The sequence below is a fragment of the Taeniopygia guttata genome, chromosome 1 (genome assembly GCF_048771995.1).
Source record: "Taeniopygia guttata chromosome 1, bTaeGut7.mat, whole genome shotgun sequence".
In the NCBI taxonomy this organism is placed as follows: Eukaryota; Metazoa; Chordata; class Aves; order Passeriformes; family Estrildidae; genus Taeniopygia; species Taeniopygia guttata.
In genome coordinates this window covers 9,558,560-9,579,061 of record NC_133024.1, presented here as the reverse complement: position 1 = coordinate 9,579,061, position 20,502 = coordinate 9,558,560, and the positions used below count along the sequence as shown (strand labels likewise).

General features: G+C 35.5%; 1 protein-coding gene across 21 annotated transcripts in view; it reads right to left on the bottom strand.

Moving 5' to 3' along the window:
* ROBO2 (roundabout guidance receptor 2) overlaps positions 1–20,502 on the bottom strand; it is a 1,029,224-nt gene that overhangs the window by 583,427 nt on the left and 425,295 nt on the right. The window lies entirely within an intron of this gene.

The following is a 20,502-nucleotide window of genomic DNA, read 5'->3' as shown; positions in this document are numbered from 1 at the left end:
TTACTACTGGGCAGCCAAGCTAAAATTTCCAATACACTGTTAAAAAGTATGGAAACCTGTGCATTTTGATTCATCACATTCTACCATACAAGGTTAGCAGACCACTTAAAAATCATTCCAAAACCATAATTTCTAAAAGTTATTGAATAATCACTTGAAAAATATTACTAAATTTCTACTTGGCATTAAAATTTCTGAAGTAAAGCTACCATGTCAGTTAATATCCATTGATGTAACTTTTCAAGTAGTTTAAACCAGCACACAACACAAATTCATGATTAAAACAGCACTAACAAGATATTCATTGCTTTATAACATGAACCAGTGTTTTCAAGAAAACATTATTTGCACAAATACTTTTCATTAAAGTGGTATAAGCTTGCATAACTTGCAATACCTAATGAAATGAACTTAAATATTCTAAATTCTCTCTGCTTGGGAAACACTGTGCACCTCCAGAATCAAGTACTTACACAGCATGTACAACTATCTCATGTTGGTTTTGTGGAAGGAAGTTAATTTGACTGCATGAATAAAATAACTTACATTCTTAATTAGACATTTTAATCAGAGATCCATTAGCTAATCAGAGCTAATCAGTGTTTCATCAAGACTGTAAATAGACAACTTGGGATAAGATGGTCAGGACTCACAGGCTTGCATGCATAATAGGAAGCTGAGGACATTCTTTTTGAAGATTTATCATTGAAGAAGGACCAAAAAGATTGTCATCATTTTGAAACACAGAAAAAAAAATTGAGGACAAGAGAAGTTATTCTTCCTCACCAGCAGCTCATTACAGCAATTTTGAAAAGTGAATGTAAGAGAGAAAATTCAGATTCTTTTCATATTAATGCCTGGCCAGCTAAAATTGAGCTTTAGAATTTAAACTAATGTGGTGTTGGGAGGTCAGTCAGAAATATTATGTTGTTGTTTGTATTTAATCTGGGATTTTTAACATTCAAGCCCTAACTGAATCTCTACAAATGCCAACAGAGCATTCACAATAAAATTTTCAAAGCTGGGTTTTCAGTCACTGCCTCAGATTTTTTATCTAAGGTGATGGTGAACATTTTTAAGAAATTAGTAAAATCAAAAGAAAATCTAGGCTAATAACAAGAAAATTTACTAGTTTTCTTTATGGATTTCCAGATGAAATATTCACAATTACTTTTGCACCAAAGTATATATTTTTCATAAGGAATATCTTGGTAACTGTGACATTATCTGGGTAGTGGTCTGGCAAACACAGTTCACTCCTCCTCTGATACCTTAGGCTATCCAAGAAAAAAGAGATAGCATACAAATTAGACAATGAACCATGTAGAAAAAGACCTATGACTGTTTTATGTTCAACTATCTCTTAGAAACCCATCTAACATCTGGATTAGTTAATTTCACTTTTTTTTTTTTCTTATTTCAATTTAAAATATAAATTAAAATTGATGCCATGAACAAATGAAATAGGATAAAAAATTTCCATAAAACTGAAACTTTCTTGGATGGGAAAGAGAGGAAAACCAGCCCGGTCACTCTGCCCCCTAGCATGGGACAAACTGAACAATGTTTTTACTGAATTTCCAGGCTACTGGGGATCAAAAGGAATCCTATAATGAAGAAGGTGGAATTTAATATTTTCTTAATCACCAAAGTACTGTTGCATTAGAAAAAAAATACTGGCATTTAATACTCAAGTTAGTATTTGCAAACTAAAACAAATCTAGTTACTTCAACAAGATGCCATATGGTCTGTGAATTTGCACCGTGCCAAGTTGGAAGAGTATTTTTTTATTCCAGGGAATGCCAAAAAACCACACTGAGTAGCTCAATGACTGTATTGTTGAAACTCTTCACAGAAGGAAGGATTCACCAGATGAAATTAATGGAAGACAAAGGAAATTATACAGAAGTTCAAAGGAAGGGGAAATGGGAGATGGTCCCAGCAGAAATTCCTCATTAGTTAGACCTCTGACAGTGAAAGAAAATGGTCCTGCCAGAGCCTGGCTGCAAGTTGTCCCTGAACACCATGGAAAAGGGTACAAAAGAACAGGACTGAGGTTCCTTGGTACTCCATAGCCAAGTTCCTCCATCTATCATAGCATTTTTCTCACCCTTGGAATTGCTGGGTACAGGTAACTGAGTGTGTGACATTGATTCTAAGCAGATATTGGGAATTTTCTTCATTGGTTGATATGGTGGGAGCAACACCTATTTCCTATGTTACACAGCACAGGTATGGTATAAATAACAAAACCCACACCAAACAAAAGCTCCTTGTGCTCCACCTTCTTATTCTCAGAATTTCCACCTTTAAAATGACTATGATTTCTGATAATCTTAAAGCTTATCCATTTTATTTTTATTTTCCTTTAGGTTATATCTGACATTCTTACTCAGCTTTACTGAAAAGTAAAGCACTGTATTACAAAGCATTTCAACACTAAGACTCACTATGGACTACACTGGAAGACAGAGAGAATACCAAAACAATTACTCAAACAGCAACGAGGAGGCTGACAAGGGAGGGAATGACAGGGGAAATTGAGGTCTGAGTTTAAAGGCTCATTGAATTTTCCTCAGCAAACAACATTAAATGTTTGGTTTGTTTTTTCTTTTTGGTGATATAAGCATTTTTTCCAGTAGGAACTACATAAACTACTACTTCATTTAGTCTAACACAGCCAAAAAGGGCTTTCAGAGGGCAACATGAATCAGATTTAAACTAATGGCCTAGATAAATCTTACTAGTCACTGGAGCCACCTAGTTTCAGCAGACTCACTGAGGAGAAGCTGCTTGCCCTCTTGTCTGAGAATCTTCCTGGACAGCTGGAAAGTGTCAAGCTTTATCTGCAAGTCTCAAAAAGTGAACAGCATATTTGTATTTACTGGACATCAGCATTGCTGTTAATCAGACTCTTTAGCCTTGTTCTGTGAAGAAATGCCTGAAACTGCTCCTAATCTCCATTCCTGGCCTGTGAGAAATGTTTGCTTTCTTAAAGATAAGGTGGGAAAAGAAATAATGCAATGAATGGGGGAAAAGTACCTATTTCTATCTATTCAGATAGATTTCTCTGATTCACCTGAGAGTGACACAAACGTAACTTAGATTTGATAGGTTCTCATAACCAAAACACATGAAATATAAGTATGCAGAGAAGAAAAGGTAGAGTAACAGCAAAACCTAATGTAAGGAAATAAAATTCCTCTTCTGGCACTCTTTTCCAGTGAAAATAGATAGATCAGTAATTTCATATATGAAATGCTGTTTTCTCTTCCAGCTCCAGCTGTACCTCCTACCTTCAATCTTTCTGCTTTCTTAACAAATGGGGAAGTGCAGCATTCACATGAAGAGAACGTGTTTGATCCTCAAAGGTGATCAAATTAAGGTCTGGCTAAGAGGATTTTTAGGATGAACAACACTAAATACCTTACACCGATTATCCATTGTTCTTCCATCTGCTAATGGCCAAGGGAATATGCACTTCTCTAATGACTGTGGACCCAGTCGATCTAATCCATGTACTTATCCTCTCTGTACTTGGGTACTGCATTACAACACATGAGAAGATGAAAGGAGACTTAGAAACAGCTTGAGTTTGTTCCACCCCATTACTTAGAAGCACACAGCCTTCCTATCTCACCACCTGATGACAGCAGACACTATATTGCCTCCCCAGTAAGCACTAAATCAATAAAGACTCACTCAAACTGGCCCATTGTGCCTTCAGGATCCTCTCTGACTGAAATACACACGTCCTAAGCTGCAATCCCCAGAAATAAAATAACAATAAATAACCTGAGATGTAGGAACAAGATGCAGAAATTTCCTGGCAGCAGGGACTGCTGCAAGCTCTACTAGTATTTATGGTTCCAAACCCACAAAAGCCTGGGCATATTCCAGCATCCCTGCTTTGGTAGGATTCCTCTGGGCTCAGGGGGAGTGCCATTATGCAATCAATTTCATGGCTGGAATCTCAATACATATAATTTAAACAAAATAAAATTAAATTGATGGGTCACCAGGTCATTTGGAAAGAATGCTTTTCTGACAATCAGTCCAGCCTGCCTTTTCTTTGCTACTAGTATTTCCACCCTGTAAAGTAAAGGAATTAGAGTCATTATCTGTGCATTTTTTTTATGTATGGTCCTGAGTTAACAGTAGGAACTTCTGGGTTATCATAAAACATTACAGTAGTGTCTGGTTTTGCTACTCCAGTAAAGTGTCTTATTATATTCCCTCTTAGTCCCTGATTTCATGGGTTTTAAACTAAAAAAAAAAAGGAGAAGTTAGCAAACTAAAGCAGTGCCTAAGAGAAATATTTTATTTTCAGCTGAACTAATAAAATATGATTTTCCCCTTTACATATCCAGCCCTCTTGTGTATGCATCCATAGATATGTAGATGAGATGGACTCTTTTTGCATAGATGGCTTTTGTCGTGCTGTTTTTGGAAGACTGGTTTGTTTTTGAAAACAGACTGGAAGTGAGATTGGTTTAAAATATATTAGCTAGTTTCAAATGAAAAATAAACTAAAGGAGACAGAAAAGATATCAAGGATGTTTTAACCAAAGTACTCTCAAGATGTTCTACCCAGCTTTCCATTTATCTGAATATGGGGCCTTCAGACTCCATTAAAAAAATCAGATTTTTAAAAATTACAGATTTTTATATCCAAGTCTTAAAAACACTCCTGTTCAAATATGGAAAAAGATTATTTCAAAGAAAAGTTTGAGAACGCACCACACTGCCAAGTTCTCTGTATGTTATTATGCACCAGCTAATATTCATGTCATTGTTTTCTAAATAACATGAGGTAACTTCATGTGTTGCCCACTAGCTTAATATCTCACATTTTGGGATATTTTAGCAGTAATTCATTTCAAGTGTACTTCCTTCACCTTGTAAAGAAATATCTGATCAGAGGTATTTTAAAGAATCCATTTTTAGAGAATCCATTTTAACAGCAGTATGTTGTGATTAGGCCAAATATTTCTCATTAATAATGCAATTGAGATTATAATTTAACAAAAATGATGACAAATAATAGACATGTGTAACAGGTAAGTGTTTTTATATATCTAGTAAGAAAAGATCAGGTAGTAAACAACTGTCTCTCTCTCTTTTTGGTATGATGCATGTTTTTCCTGTCAGAGAACAGTTCTTCCAAATCATAATGACAGTTTAATATTTCAACATTGAATTCTTACCCACCTACAATTTAAGGAGGTAAAAGTAAATTCTCCTATTTCTCTAACTGACAATGAAAGGTCTGAACAGACTGAATCCCAGATTCAACACCTGTCCAAAAACAGAGAATCCCAGCCCCTTCAGACCAAAATCTGCCCGAGTGCATTCAGTTCTTGTTCTCCACCACAATAGGGAATGAAAAAGCAAATATTCTTGGCAATAGAGTCTAACCACTAATTCAAGTCTGAGAAACACACAAACTGTGAAACATTCCAGGAAAGCCAAGACCATTAATTAGAATGTCTTATCTAGTTCAGTTTCATTTCTATGAATGACCTATGAATGGTATGACATTGCTATTGTCTTTATGCCCACGCAGGGGAGAGAAAATATTTGGTCTAAACTGAGAAACAATTCATACAAAGCAATAATGATTGAGTAGAGAACAATTTATAGGATTTTCTGAGCTCCACAATCCTGGATTAATTATAGCCCCAAAAGACTATAAACAAACTAACAGCTAAGATAAAACTACTTGCAGAAGGCTGAATGTTCAGACCTCAAGAAAGGGTTCCTCCAAGCAAACGTGGACAATTCTCTACACATCAATAATCACCAAAAGCAGCAGTGAAAGCAGCAGGAACTAAGGGAACAGTTTAAAATACACGTTTTATAACCTTTTGCAATCTAACTATTTTAATTATTCAATAACAATTCAAAGTGGGAGGTTAATAAAATTTATCAGTAGGTGTTCTTATCAATGAGCAGAGCTGTGAAGCCTGCATGATGGTTTATCAATAAACCAAGAGAGCTGAAATCTTTCATTAAATTGTAAGAAGAAATGTATGTATTTCAATCCAAAATACTTGCATACAGTAAGCTGATTTCAAGGGCAAACACAGTTGGGGCTGAAAGCATTACAAGTGAGAACTAATTTTCAGCAGAAGCCTGTGGTGTAAAGAGAGCCAAAAGTAGAAATTAATCAGTTTTCATAGCAGATAAAAGGTGTCTTCCCAATCTTCACTAGAGAAATGAGTTAGATGTCTCAAAAACTGGTTTTATTGGCCCAACAGCATACCTCCCACATAAAGGAAATTAATTTTGCAGTGCATTTTGCTCTCACTTACTTGTGTGTACTCACACATTTGTCACTCTGATACAAGTTCTTGCAATATGATAGAAATTATATAAAAGTACATATCAAGCTCGTAGATAAGTGAGTTTTAATTCAAAATGAATTTAGGGGCCAAATGCACTTCAGTACAAATTCAAGATGGTTACTAAGTTACAAGTATTGCTCTGTGGAAGAGTGAATGTACCTTATTTTTTTATTTTATCTCTTTGTCTCACTATTTTGTTATGCATATATAGTATATACCATTTGTAAATGTGGTTGCCACCTTGCATAGGGAGTTCATTCAAATAATGTTGTTTTTTTTTTTTTTAATTGGTATTCCAAATTAGAAATAAGCTCAAAAGCAAATACAAGCATTTGGAGTCAAGGTAGAGGAAACAGTAAAAAAGATTAATGTGTTTTCAGCCTTCAGATCTTTTATGTTATATTAATAATTCTCCATTATTAAGTCATGATTTGAAGAAATTTGAAGACTAAGAGAAATACTTTACTTTGTTCTCAGAAACCAACTACCAGTATTAAACAGTGCACTGATACTTCTCATTGTTTATTCCTAGAAATTGGAACAGAAAAAAATTAACTGAAAACATCCAAGAAACAAAGCTGAAATTAGTACTGTGAGAAAGAGCAGAAACATTCTTTATTGTTTTCTCACCCTTCCCACTTAGTTTGGTTTTTCTGGGTTTTTTTTTTTTGTTTGGTTGGTTTTTTTTGGTTTTTTTTTTTTTTTTTTTTAGGGCTGTACTTGTTTGTGCCTGCAACTAAGAGTTAACATATATGCCATGAGAGAGCTATATCAAAATATTGCATTAGGATGACATTTCAGATTGCTGTACAGCTCTTCTAAAATGATTAAAGCTAATTCTAAGAAATCAGAGTAATAGCTGCTATTAAAAACCAAACTCAACTCCTGGGCTTCCTGGAAAGTTTGACATGACAGATATCTGCAAGACATTAATAATACAGAATAGAAATTAAGAGACCCTGAATCTGTTCCTGGCTGTGATATAAATTATTTGTGTTCTCCTGGGACCAGGACTAAACTTCCATGTATTGGGGCAGACCTACATGGAAGGATCCAGCCTTCTATGAAAGCCTGGCCGAGGCAAACGTCTAAACCTATTACCTGCTAAGGTAGGTATACACTGGTTCTTCACCCATAAAAATGAGGAAAAGCACTTGCCTCCATGTAACCCATAAAATCATCCAAAAACATATGCTTATCGCTCTATTCAGGCTGCTGAGGATATGTGCTCCTGTGAATGCTGCAGCAGGGCTTTCCTTTAAAGAGCTCACTGCTCCAGCCTGGGAAGAAAGCCAAACCTGGAGGAAATATGAACAGCTCAGTGCTGAAAACCAACTCGTGAGAGAAGTGGAGGAGTGGCTGCCTGCAGCCATCCTTGCAAGATCCACTTTGGCCACAGCTGACAAATTGTTGATTGGCCATCACAGACATTGCCAAGAACGCAGGAATAGAGCAGGGCAATTTCCAAAACAACACATGGATGCATTCATTTTTGTCCCCTGCTGAAATTATTGCTTGCATGTTACAGTCATTCTACTTTTTTCTTATTTGGGGATGTTTATACAGGCGGTAAAGGCCCAGAGTGTTAATTTAAAGGAAGCCCTTTCCTAAGAAAATACAATAAAGTTCCAGCAAAATTGTTATAAAACCCTGAAAAATAAAAATCTTATACCATTTGCTGAAATTATTTTCTTCGCTTTCCTCTAAGTGTTGTCCTAAAATTAACAGCATTATAACAGATGCATTAGCATTGGATTAGCTCCTCTAAGTGTTTCCTTCCAAGCAGCCTCTCCTCCCATCTTTTGATAACCTTATTACTTATTTTGAGTGTGTGATTTTCACAAACTTCTGCGCCAAGACATGGTTATAACAGAGAAACAACTTTACAGATGGATGTTGTTAGAATAATGGCTGCAGCACAAGTTCTCTGTTTCACTATGAATGCGACCTAATTTGGGGAAAATTTCTGGTTTCCCTTCAGAGAAGATAGAAACCTCATTCTATCTCAGTTCTTGTACCATGGCTGTTCTCTGGTGGATGCAGCATGAAATGGTTACAATAGAGAACCATACAAATTTTGTTCTACTTTTCAGGTAGGTTATTTTTATGCCTAAGGAGGATACTGAGAAGAGATGCTGGACAGAGTTAAAGGAATAGAGTAGGTATTTATTAAAAGGCCTTCAAAGGACACACCTTGGGCAGTACAAGAGCCTGGCCATGGCTCTGCCCAAGATGGATGACTGGTCGTGAGTTTTCACACTTTTATAAGTTTTGGTCCGTTTACATATTAGGGTTAATTGTCCAATTATAGATTCAGGTTATGAAGTCCCATCCTCCCAGTCTGCTCTACTCAATTTACACTTTTTGGGCCTGAAGCTGCAGCAGTGTTCTTGGTTCTCAGGCTGGAAAAGGATTGTTTTGTCTAACTAAACTGTGAGGAGAACTTGCTAACATTTTATATGAAGTTCAGAGTTATATACTAATGCAGTACAGACTCTGGAAAATATGAAAGCTAAAACTGAAGGCCTCAATTTCAGCACTGTCTATGTATTAGAAACTGGGTATGAATTTTGAGTCATTAATGCACACTCACAGAGTGTTTTACACCACCTACCTGTCCTTTCCATATGCAACCATTTACAAGGCTCATTCCTTCAGCAAACCTTTGAAAATTTTTATAAGCATCCCAGTAAAAAAATGCTTATCACCCATTACCTGGAAAAGGACTCAAATGTATCCCAATGATATGTAGGTCTCACAAACTACTCCTCCTTATTGAGCAGTCCTTCTTAACCTCCCAAGCAGCACATGAGGAGAATCCCGAAACATCAGTTTTAATCCCTAAATCTCGACTCATTCTATCTCCATTATCACTTGTGGATAATGAGGAAACAGCCTTTCTAACAGTGCAAAGATTTTCAATATGAAATACAAAGCTGGCAGAGATCCAATGGCTTCAATCTGGAAAATTAGATAAACTCAGTTTCTAAAACAGTTAAAATCACAATAAACAATTTCCTAGAGGCATGACAGCAACTGAAATCCCCAGAGTAGTTATCTTCTTGTGGATACACTTGGACTACACAGGAAGTTATTGGCTGAAGAAAAAGAATCCTCTGTGAAATTATATAGCCTCTGCATTGCAGGAAGTTGTCAGCATTATCAAATTGCTCACTCTGACATGAATAATAAATCTAAGATTCTACAAAAGAGTTCAGTAATGCCATTTATATTTTGCTGAGTTTTATGAAGAACAGATTCTCTCCTAGTTTGTGTTACAGTGTAAAATACTCAATTTATAAGTTCTGCTATAACAAAACCAAGAGCTCTCATTACTATGTTGAAAGTCATATTGTAAGTAAGGAAATCAGCCAACAGACAGATTGCACAATCCATTTCCTCTGAATACAGGAAAATTACCCCTGTTATGGACATCATTTTGGGATAAGGACTCTACCTAAGCAGTGTGGTGTGTTGGGGGCACAGCCACCCACAACTCTTCCTTTAGTGGGGTCTCAGTCTTCCCCATGACAAAGGAATCCATGGGAATCCAGCATTCCATCCATTTAAAGCAGAACTCATACTGAGTCTTGGGAGCTGTACTAAGCTGGATAGTTTTATTTTAGTCTATTTTTCACATAAGAAACACTTCCATAAAGTTTGTCAAGAAACAGATTGCAAACATGCAAATTAAATCTACCAAATTTCTTGAAGATCACAGAGAGAGAACTGATGTTATGCTATGGTCCCAAACTACTTTTCTGGTTTTTTTTTAGAAAATGTGAATTTGACCCACAAGAATTTGTAAAATATTTGTGAAATTAATTATTCTGTATTTGAAAGTTCCATCAAATGAGAGAAACAGTGAGAAAATATTAGGTAGCAAAGATAATTTACTCTGTACTTCCTTGCAATCTTACAAAAAAAAAACAAAACAACAAAATCAGAAGCAAACCCTCCTCAGGGACTGATTTTGTGTACATATGCCCTCTGAAAAGGTAGGATTTATATCTCATTACACCATTAAGAAGGCTTTCTGAGATTAAAGAAAGATAATCAGCTTTCAATTTTTCCTGAAAACAGAAGTGAGGTCTAAAATCCATATTGACAATGAACCAGACACTCATTCCTAGGTAATACAATAAATAACACAGGTAAGACAAAAGGGAGGTGGTGGCCACACACCAGTATCACTTTACAGCTGGGAAAGCTTAAAAAAGCATCTTTATCCTTACTGTCTTCCATGCATTTTAATTCAAGAAATACCCAAACAGAAATTGCTGATGAGTTTTTATATTATGATTTCTACATCCTTTATTTAGTTCCTGTAAAATTATTGCCAGTTTTTGACTTTCTTCCAAGCTCCAAATTATTTCAAAATGTGGCAGTCCCATTCAGAAAGTGATGTTTCATTTCAAGAGCTCCACATGTGTGCAAGCTCACACAAGATTAGTGGATCCAGCTTTGAATTCATTTTTCAAAGTGACACACAAAAGGATCACGTATGGAAAATGACTGAAAGGTTTTAAGGGCATTAACTTTCCAAAATTTTGGTAAAAAGCAACATTTTCTAAAGATGGTTGCAAGATTCTCAGACTTGTATAACATTACATCCCCTTACCCCTCCTATTAATCATGACTGGCATCCAACAGGATTTTTAGAGAGTTATGTGGAAATACAGGCTGCTCCTAGACCATGTTCTCCTCTTCTCCATCACAACCTCTCTAAATTTCCAGTAGTTTGGGATTTTTTTCAGAAAAACAGCAAAGAAGCTATCATATCACCCAGATTTATCAGACTCCTAGTTGACTATGACAATATCTGTATTATATGTGTAAAAGAAATAGAACTAAATCTGACATTAAAAGGAAAAAGAAAAGATAGAATTCTTTTGCTTATGCTACATCCTGCAGAGTTCTCCCTGTTCAGTTCTGGAGAGAGTGTTTTAAAACCAAAACCCAGAAGAGCTCTCTGGGTTGGAATTAATTGTAGATATTCTTTGTGCTAGATATAAATTTTTTTGTTAATTAAGATGACATTTTTTTTTAACAACCAATAGACACTTCTCAATCCTGGTAGCTGCTATTTACATTAAATTTATAAATTCCTAGTGCTAGCTAAGATGGATCTCCTTTCCAGCCTCTGAAGAGTAATTTGAAGCATCATTAAGAGACTAAATTTTGACACTAAATATTTGGATTTTCTAAAAGAGACACACCAAAAATAAAGAAAAAATGTTTAAAATTGCTTAACATCAGAAATCTTCTCTATAAATTATTGAGTCGTTTGCTACCCTTTAATATAAGTTTCCCTCCTGTGCCTTTAAACCCTCTTCAAAAAGTAAAACATATTCTGAGCAGAAACATAGTCAGCCAAAACACTCTGGAATAATTTTGGGGTCTGAAGAGAGGGGAGGGAAGTGCATGTGGGTACACCTGCATTCTGGGGGGAGCTGTATTTTTTCTTTAAACTATGGCATAATAATTTACTTGCCCATCTGTAAACAAATATCAAAGGACAGGCGAGACAAAGAAACTGAACAACTTGATTTTATCTGAGGAGTCTGGCTAGTCTTTGAATTAGCAGTCTAATTTATCTGCTAATTCCACTTCTTAATCAAAAAGCTGTCTCGAAGTCAGACATTAGCATACATCATCAGTTTGTCAGCTGGAGAACAAAATAATAACAAAATGTAAACCTTGTTTCTCTCAAATCACCAATGTTAACTGAGCGTATAAATCAGAAAATATCTTACAATGTTCAGGAATACAAGAGGAAAAATGTAGCACAGAACAGAGCAAATAACTGAATTCTTGTAGTCACATAAGAAAAAACTATGTTCTGTTCAAAGCAAGGTTTTTAATGTTCATATTTTAAAATAGCAAGTTGTGAGAGAAGAAGGTATTTTTGCATTTGAAAGATGTAATAATATTAAATCTGAAAAATACCATACTTTAGTACCCATGGTGAGGAGCATGATGGAACTAATCTATATTTCCCAAACTGCTCCAGTTTCATCAGAAAGAGGCACCAAATTCTACAACTGCCCTATTTTTTGTTACTTAAAAAAGAACAACAACAACTAGTAATATCTGTGTTCATCACAGTTTCAAGTTGGATTCAGGAACTGTGAGATGGCCTCTTTGGATGCTCTGCATTATTTATTTGGAAGCCAAGAACAAATCACTCATCTAGGCAAGAGCAGATAATAGAGAGCAATAATGTGTTACTAGATATCCATCATGCTTTAGCACTGCTTTTAGTACCGTAGACACTTACACTTGTTGGCCCATCTTCAATATTTTAATTTCAACATGAATGTACTGGAAAATGAAAGAAACTGAAATGGGCTCTCTTATTATTATATTGTCACCAAGAACATTGATTAAGTGGCCAGGTGAGGGGCTGCTCTGGCACATCCTGTGAAACCAGCTGCAGGTTTTCCTGCAGGAGTATAAACAGCTGCTGTTATCATCCCACCTTATACAACACTTTTATGTTTGGAAGAACTAAGCCAGAAAAAAACCCCAACTTTAACATACAAGTTGCTATTCATTAAAAATATTCTCTTTGTCCAAATATAACAGCCATCTTCACTTAATCCTCAGAACATTAGGCCCATTCTCATTTCTCAAGCCATTTCTCTATCTCAACATCTGCCCCTTAAAAGAAAATTGTTTCAAGCTTTTCTGTCTCCATGCTGTTCCTTAAATGCTGAAGCAACTACAAAGAGGTATTTGCAAGATGTAAATGGCATTAACAGGAAAAATAAGAATCTCATCCCAGGACTAATTCAAATTGGCTTCTTGAATGGATGTTAAGTACTGGGGATACTCTAACTATTCTTAAAGTCAAAAAAGCTTATGGTCACAGAGTTCAGCTCTAATTTTCCCTTTAGCATCCACTTTTAGCAGCAAGAGTCCACACACAGTAGATTCCCCCACACTTAGATATATGCTTGAAATTTAGATAACAGCTTTGCTCACAGTTTACTAAAAAGTCATGAATGGTCAGGTTAATTTTCAACTTCAAAACCTGAAATGTGTTTCTGATAAACTCAACCAAAATTTCCAATATGCAGACCAGTTTCTTAAAAGTAATATAGCTCCTACAGGGATTAATGATTATAGTTCTTATCTCAAAATTATTTCTAATAGTCTTGGTTAGCAATTATTGCACTCTGTAAGATCTCCTAAGAAGTCAGCAGTCTTTTGATAGCAGATGGCAAGTCACATAATGAATCTGTAGAGATTTTTCAGATTCTTTATATAGTAACCACAATGTCCTTTGTACAGTAAGTGTCATTTCATACCCCTTGAAATTCAGTTAAACATACATTAGCATTCTGGAAACATTACTCAATGTAGTTTTGATATTTATTGCTAGATGTGCTGAAAACTTCCTTTAGAAGTCCCAATGCCACCCCAACTTATCTTAAAGAAAAAAGAGCTCAATTGCCATGCATTTTTCCATTTAAATGATTTTTTTTTGTAATGCTACAAATGTTTAATTACAACAGAAAAGATGAAGGGCTGACACACCTTGAACAAAGCAAGCAACTTCCTGAATTAACAGTTCTGGAAATTTTAGCAGCTGCATATGTATTGTGAACATGATACAAACCTAAACACAATATTGAGTTCCAAGAAGGGTGTTGCTTTGGATAAGTCATTGGTAGAAAATTCTAATTGAACCAAACCTGACACTCAAATTTTGAAATACACAGACTCATGCTTAATATATCTTTCCCTTCATTTTCCCCTTCTTTTTACTACATGTACTTTCTTTCGTTTATGCAGGCACTTCTCTAAGAAATTTGACTTCAAATTTAAAAAAGAAAAGAGGAAAAAGCCCCACTCCTCAATGCTTACACAAGTTATTTAGAACCTGTATATACTTTACTACCATTATTCTCAAATACTTTATAGCTTCCATATAGACTAACTTTAAAAAGTCCTTGTCTGTAATTATTCCTGTATTTACAGTGCTGCCTAGAACTGCCACATCCACAACAGTAAAACCAAGCATATTTATGAAAATTATTTTTAAGTTTGACAATTATATTTTAAAGTTTGACTTTTATCTTTCTAGAACATCACAGATGACCTTTCATGTAATAGAAATAAAAGAATATTAAAAAAATATTACTTGCCTCCTAATAGCAAAAGCTAATTTAATTTCTTTCTCTCCTGCCTTCTTACAAGAAAGCAGAAAATTATTACCAGCATAGAGCTATAAGCATTGTTTTATCATGACAACATGGGTGCTGTTTGACTTAAGGATCATCAAAAACTGAGTTTCAGGAGTATTGAGACCCTCAGCAGAGCTCATTTATTTTTAAATATTCTTATTGCAAAATAGCATGAGGAATATTTTATTTTTTTTTGCTCTACCTGCTTTGTGATAGGAATCTTCCAGCTACATGATTTTTAATCTGTAACCTTAAAAAAACCACCAATAAACCCCACTACATTATCTTAACAGGACTATTAATGACATGCAGCTATAAATATCCTAAAATATCCTAAAGACTTTTTCCAAAGTCAGAAAATACAAGGCAAAATTTTAGTGGGCATTCCCTGAAGGCATGGATAACATTTCAGTTTGCTACAGCACGGACAGTTCAATTCCCATGTTAGCCACCAAACAATATTATTGTATCCTCCTGAGGCATTACACAGCATTTCATGCCTCTGAAAGTGGGATTTTACTTTGGGTTTTTGTGTTTACACAATTTATTTTTCTATTCAGAAATCATAAGAAAAAGTATATTTGCAAATGGGACTGTCCCAGTGCCAGCCTAGGTGACACACAGGGAGGCAGCCAAGGGAAGAATGGATGCTCCCTTTCTCCAGACTCCTCAGGCTGGACAGCTCCAGAAAAGAAGATATCTGTCCCTTCCTCTCACTGAAACAGTTAATTTGGGCTGAGAATGGCAGAGGACAGGGAGGGAAACTGTGTCTCCTGTGCTGCTATTTCCAAAATCCCAGGGAGAGAGAAATATTTGTACAAAGATAAAAAATGTAGTCACCAAAACAGCCTGCTTAACACTCTTTTCGTGCCCTCTACAGCAAAATTGGTGTAGAAATGAGGTGCCTGTGCATGAGTGGATCAGTGGACCTGCTCACTGAAGCCCAGTGTTTCCAAATTCATTCCTGTCTCTGGATTTTGTCCCTCCATGTCTCAATCAATGATTATTTGGCTGTGTGGAGCCTATGGACAAGATCAAACATTTTTTGTGGCTAACACAGGATCAAACATTTGCAAGTCTTCAGTACAACTGATACAATGGTTTCTGCAAGAGGGATCAATGACTTTCGTCAATATTATTTCTGCAAAATGTTAATGATATGAATGACATTAAGTCAAATTGATCCAAACAAAAATAAGCACTTGGTATTAATACATCGAGTATATTCAGGCCATATTGTTGCTCCAATAAAGGAAAAAGATCAATTCAAGCATTGCCAAATAATAAGTTGCTAACAATCAAATTAACAAAAAAACAGATAAGCATGTGTGAGATGCCATTTATCACCTGAGTTGCTTTGATGAAATTCCACACTGAAAGATTTTTCATCTTATTTTTTCAAAATTTAAGAAATTGACTGAGCAAATATAGGAAGATAAATTGTAAAGCAAATAACATAGTAAGAGATAGATAAGTTTTTCCCTGTCCTGCTTTAGTAGTTTTCTGTATTACTTCTCCCAGTGTGATTTCAGCATGAATGTGACTATTGTTATATGACAAAAGCTCAAGACCCTCAAAGGATTTTTTTCCCTCAATCTATTTTTCTAAAATCAACATCCAAGATGCTCTAAAGGCATGGCAAGTTTTCAATATGAAGGAGCAATATTTTTTCCAAGAGGTACAGCCACTCCATAGTTCTTCCTGGTTGGATGTTTTTGCTCATCACTTAGAAATCTTACAGTTAAAAAGGGATGTAAAATGTAGATTTATGTCTGATACATGCTCCAAAATCTGAGCTGCGAAGTTCACATATTAAGTTGCTCTTGTGACCAAAAGTAGGACTCAGGAGATCTTGCTGCTCTTGCAAGAAACAAACCCTGAGCTACAGGAATCTTCTCAAATACTTTCTCCATGAGATCACAAAGGTAACGTGACAGATTATCTGCTTAGTGTTCAAAATGAACTCCAGCATTTTCAAATGAGATACTCCATAAGGCTGGTAAAGCACTATCATCACAAGGCATGATAAAGTCACCATTGTTACTGCAAACAAGTACCACAAGATCTCAATAATGAAAAAAATAAAGATCTCATTTTTATTATGCTAAAATAAACTCTGAAACAAAGTAAATGGTAACTAGAATGCAATAGTGCATAATTTATCCACAGTTACTTACACTGGGGTTATTGTTACATTACCCAAGAGTCTGAAAAAGCACCCACTACAAACATGACATCTACTGTAATCCAGTCAGAATTTCATATCTAAAAGTATCATCTGGGGAGCAGGGAAGAAAGTAAATTAACTTTGAATACATAAATATTCCTAGAAAATGCTGCTATTTCACATACTACCTCTGTTTTCCTAGACTTATGCATGGAATTGTGACATTACACATTCAATATTTTTGCTGCAGAAGTACACTACATTAACATAACCAATCTCAAGCTAACAAAAAACCCCAAAACACCAAATTTACTAAAAAAGAAAAGGAAGGAAAGCGTACTACTAGGAAAGAATAAAAAGAAGACATATTACTATGGTCTGAATAATGCCACATTCCATTATTGATTAAAATTATTTTACCATGACATTTCATTAATCAGATTCCATTTCTCATTACACACAAAACCTTAATATTTATCAAGCTTACACAAGGCTTTTCTTCTCATCAAGCAATGCATTTCCTCTCTCCCCTTTAAAACTAGGTTATAGTATGTTGAAGGGTCTACACTGTCTTTGAACTCTCTCCTTCTCACACTTGACCTCACTACCATCACTTTTTATCTCATTATAGTGAATGTTATTAAGTATTTATGTCTAACAAGGTGATTTTGATGGTTCATCCTTTTTAAACAATCCTGTGATCATTTTCTGTTAGCAGGAAATAAAGACATTTCATTAAATCAAGATCTATCTGCTACCACTCAGAATTAATATTCTTTCTAGTCAGGACATTTAAGACCTTCACCAAATACAATTGCAATGCTTTTTTGCTGGTTAAAGATGGAATTGTCCACAGACAACCAGCATGCACATTAATTTCAAAGAGTGATTTTAGATTTTTACCAAATGCAGGCTTAACACATTAGTTAAAGGAACACATCAACCCTTGGATGCATTATACAGTTATTATGGATGCTTAGGAAAAACAAAGAAAACTGCAGGTGCATGAGAAGTTTGCCCTAGATTAAATAAGTCTTTGTAATCACCCTTTCAAAATCTATTGCATTGACACATACTACATAATAATCCTTATTATTTCTGGAAATATATATGAAACTAATTAAAAAAGAGATTACCCTGGCAAAAAGTGGTGGCACGTAAAAGGTGATTCTGCATTCTGTATTAGTAAACCTTCCCTAAAAACTGAAAACATGCATAATATAAATAAAAGCATGTAAAACCTCAGCTCTGATATATTGCAGCTCATGATAAAGCTCATATTCGTTTCATTAACTTTTTGACCAAATATCATAGGATTAACAATAAAATCATTTCACCTTATGGAGGTTATCTAGAAGACAAAGTGCCACCTACTCATATACTAAACACAGTCCTGCTTTATCTCCACATTATTATACACATCTCTGGACTTTATCACTACAAACCAGTTGTTTTTGCAGAATTTCATCAAAAAACCTTCACTTTTTCTTTTCCTAAATAGACAGACAGGCTTATGATCCTCTCAATCTTAATCCTTAAAACAAATCACAGCTTGGAAATACTCCAATCAAACACAATATACTGACAGGTAGAAAATCTATTGCCAAAGCAAAGCAACCAACAGCACCACTATCCCCCCAAACCAAATAAATATACACCCAAATTTCCCAGACTTCATCTGTATTATTTCAATTATTAACAATCTGAACTTTCAAAAACACCTTTTTCTTTTATAAACAATCTTTTCTGTTTCAGAATTTTAAAATGTAAAAGGCTTTGTTTTCTTCTAATATTTGTCCAGCTGTGGCAAAGAACAAATACAAGTTAAAATATTTATGTTTTTTTATAAACTGCAGTTAAGAATTTTGTGGACCTATCTATTTTACTGTATTTGAGACTAAGAAATTAATATTTGACCAATATCAGAAATTCTCATCACAATAAGCAACTTTAGACTTTGGCTTCAGGAACACAAAACAGTTAAAATGGCTTGACAATTTGCCATATAGGCTGAACTTTAAATTTCTAAGTTTCAGTGCAGCTGGCCAGTTTCTAAGGTTTCCTCCCCAAAAAACCATAGCTGGAGAATGATGAAGCATAATACAACATACAGCAAGCACATGGCATGTAGGCACATGTAAAAGATATTGCACAAGAATTTGACACTAACAGCTACATTACTTCCACTCCCAAGAACTAAAACAATCACTTTTAGGAAACTGGCCACAGTAAAGCAGTGGTCGATAAAAGCAATCATACCAGCTACATTATAGCTGAAGTCAGTGGCACAATTATTTTTATTTTTAAAGCAGTGACATACCAGTGAAAACATTCCACTGAAGATGAAGAGTCTGGGAAGTATCTATAAAGCAGATCCATCTGGAAGAGCAGCTGAAACAGTGAACAGAATGAATTTCCCACTTTTAGGTATCTTGCATAATTTCTTAACCCTTGCCCTTAGATTTCAACAGATCTCTTCAGTCTAAGGCTTTAAGTATTTAACTACCAGCCCTAGATAAATACCTGGAAAAAGGGGCCCAGTTGTCTGAGCCTCCTCAGACCCTACTTAATTAAATAAAAATGAGCCATTTTCACCACATACAGTACTTCTGTTCTGCCTTATCTTTACCTTTCTGTTTGGCTGTCTTTTAGATTTCATCTGTTGATATTGCACTTTCTGCCTCCAAAAGAGAAATTATTTCTGTGTTGGTGCATATTTATAAGAAACAGCAATGTGTAAGAACTCAAGCTGTGAGGAAGTCTTTACCCTGCGATCCCTGTGGTCCCTCAAAACTCTCCTCAGCTGTTGCAAACCCACAGGAGACCTATTTGTTTATGGAAGTATGCCAGGTGTTTCTCTTTCATAAATATTTAATTAATCAATCTTGTGAGGAAAAAATGCAGCCTGCACAACACTCCCGGTAATGAATATGTGTTAGCTGTCTCGATTTTTTCCCCTCAGAAGCTGATTAGTTATGTCATTTGTAAAAAAAAAAAAAAAAAAAAATAAAGCTGATCCATTGTATTTTAAACAGGTTAAGCAGAGCACAGTGGTTTTGGGGGAGAAGTTTGTACCAAATAAGACACAAAAAAGGGGAATAACAGAATCTATAGCTGTTCTGTTAGCAAAAAGGGAATGCCACAGGCCAGTGGATTTGAAAATGTGTGTTTTCATTTTCTCATGATCAAGAGTCAGTTGAAAGTGATGCACGAAACCCTCTCACCTGGGTATATCAGGTCACTTTACTGAGTCCTGCTATTATGGCCAGCCAGCCCCTCCTGAGATCTGAGACCCTGTCCCCTCCTTTCACCCGTGAGAACCTATGGATCACATCTCAGTGGGAGTAAGCAGCACCAAACATGAACTCAATTTTAAAGAAAAATAACCCATATCTGAGGGAATACTGGACACACTAACCGGCAATGAGATCTCAGTAAGTATAGATTACTAAAGACTTCAAATTTCTTTGTATTTTCTAGAAGTACAATTTCAATCATGTGGTTAGGAATATAATACCCTGATGTAGGAAGATAAAGATACCACCAGACCACAATTCCAAGGACCTGAGATTGATGCCTGACCCTGCATGGTAAAAATCTACTTAAATGACAACAAAGAACTCGCTCTGTCACACATCTGCCATGCTCAGGGTTTGCCTGGGGTTGGGTTTGCCTGGGTTGTGCAGAACTAAATTAAAACTGAATAAGTGTGCTCAGCTTTAACTACACACAGGACTGAAAAATGTAAAAATAGTAAAAAAGAAATTTAAGGTCTGGTGAATGATAAAAAATACA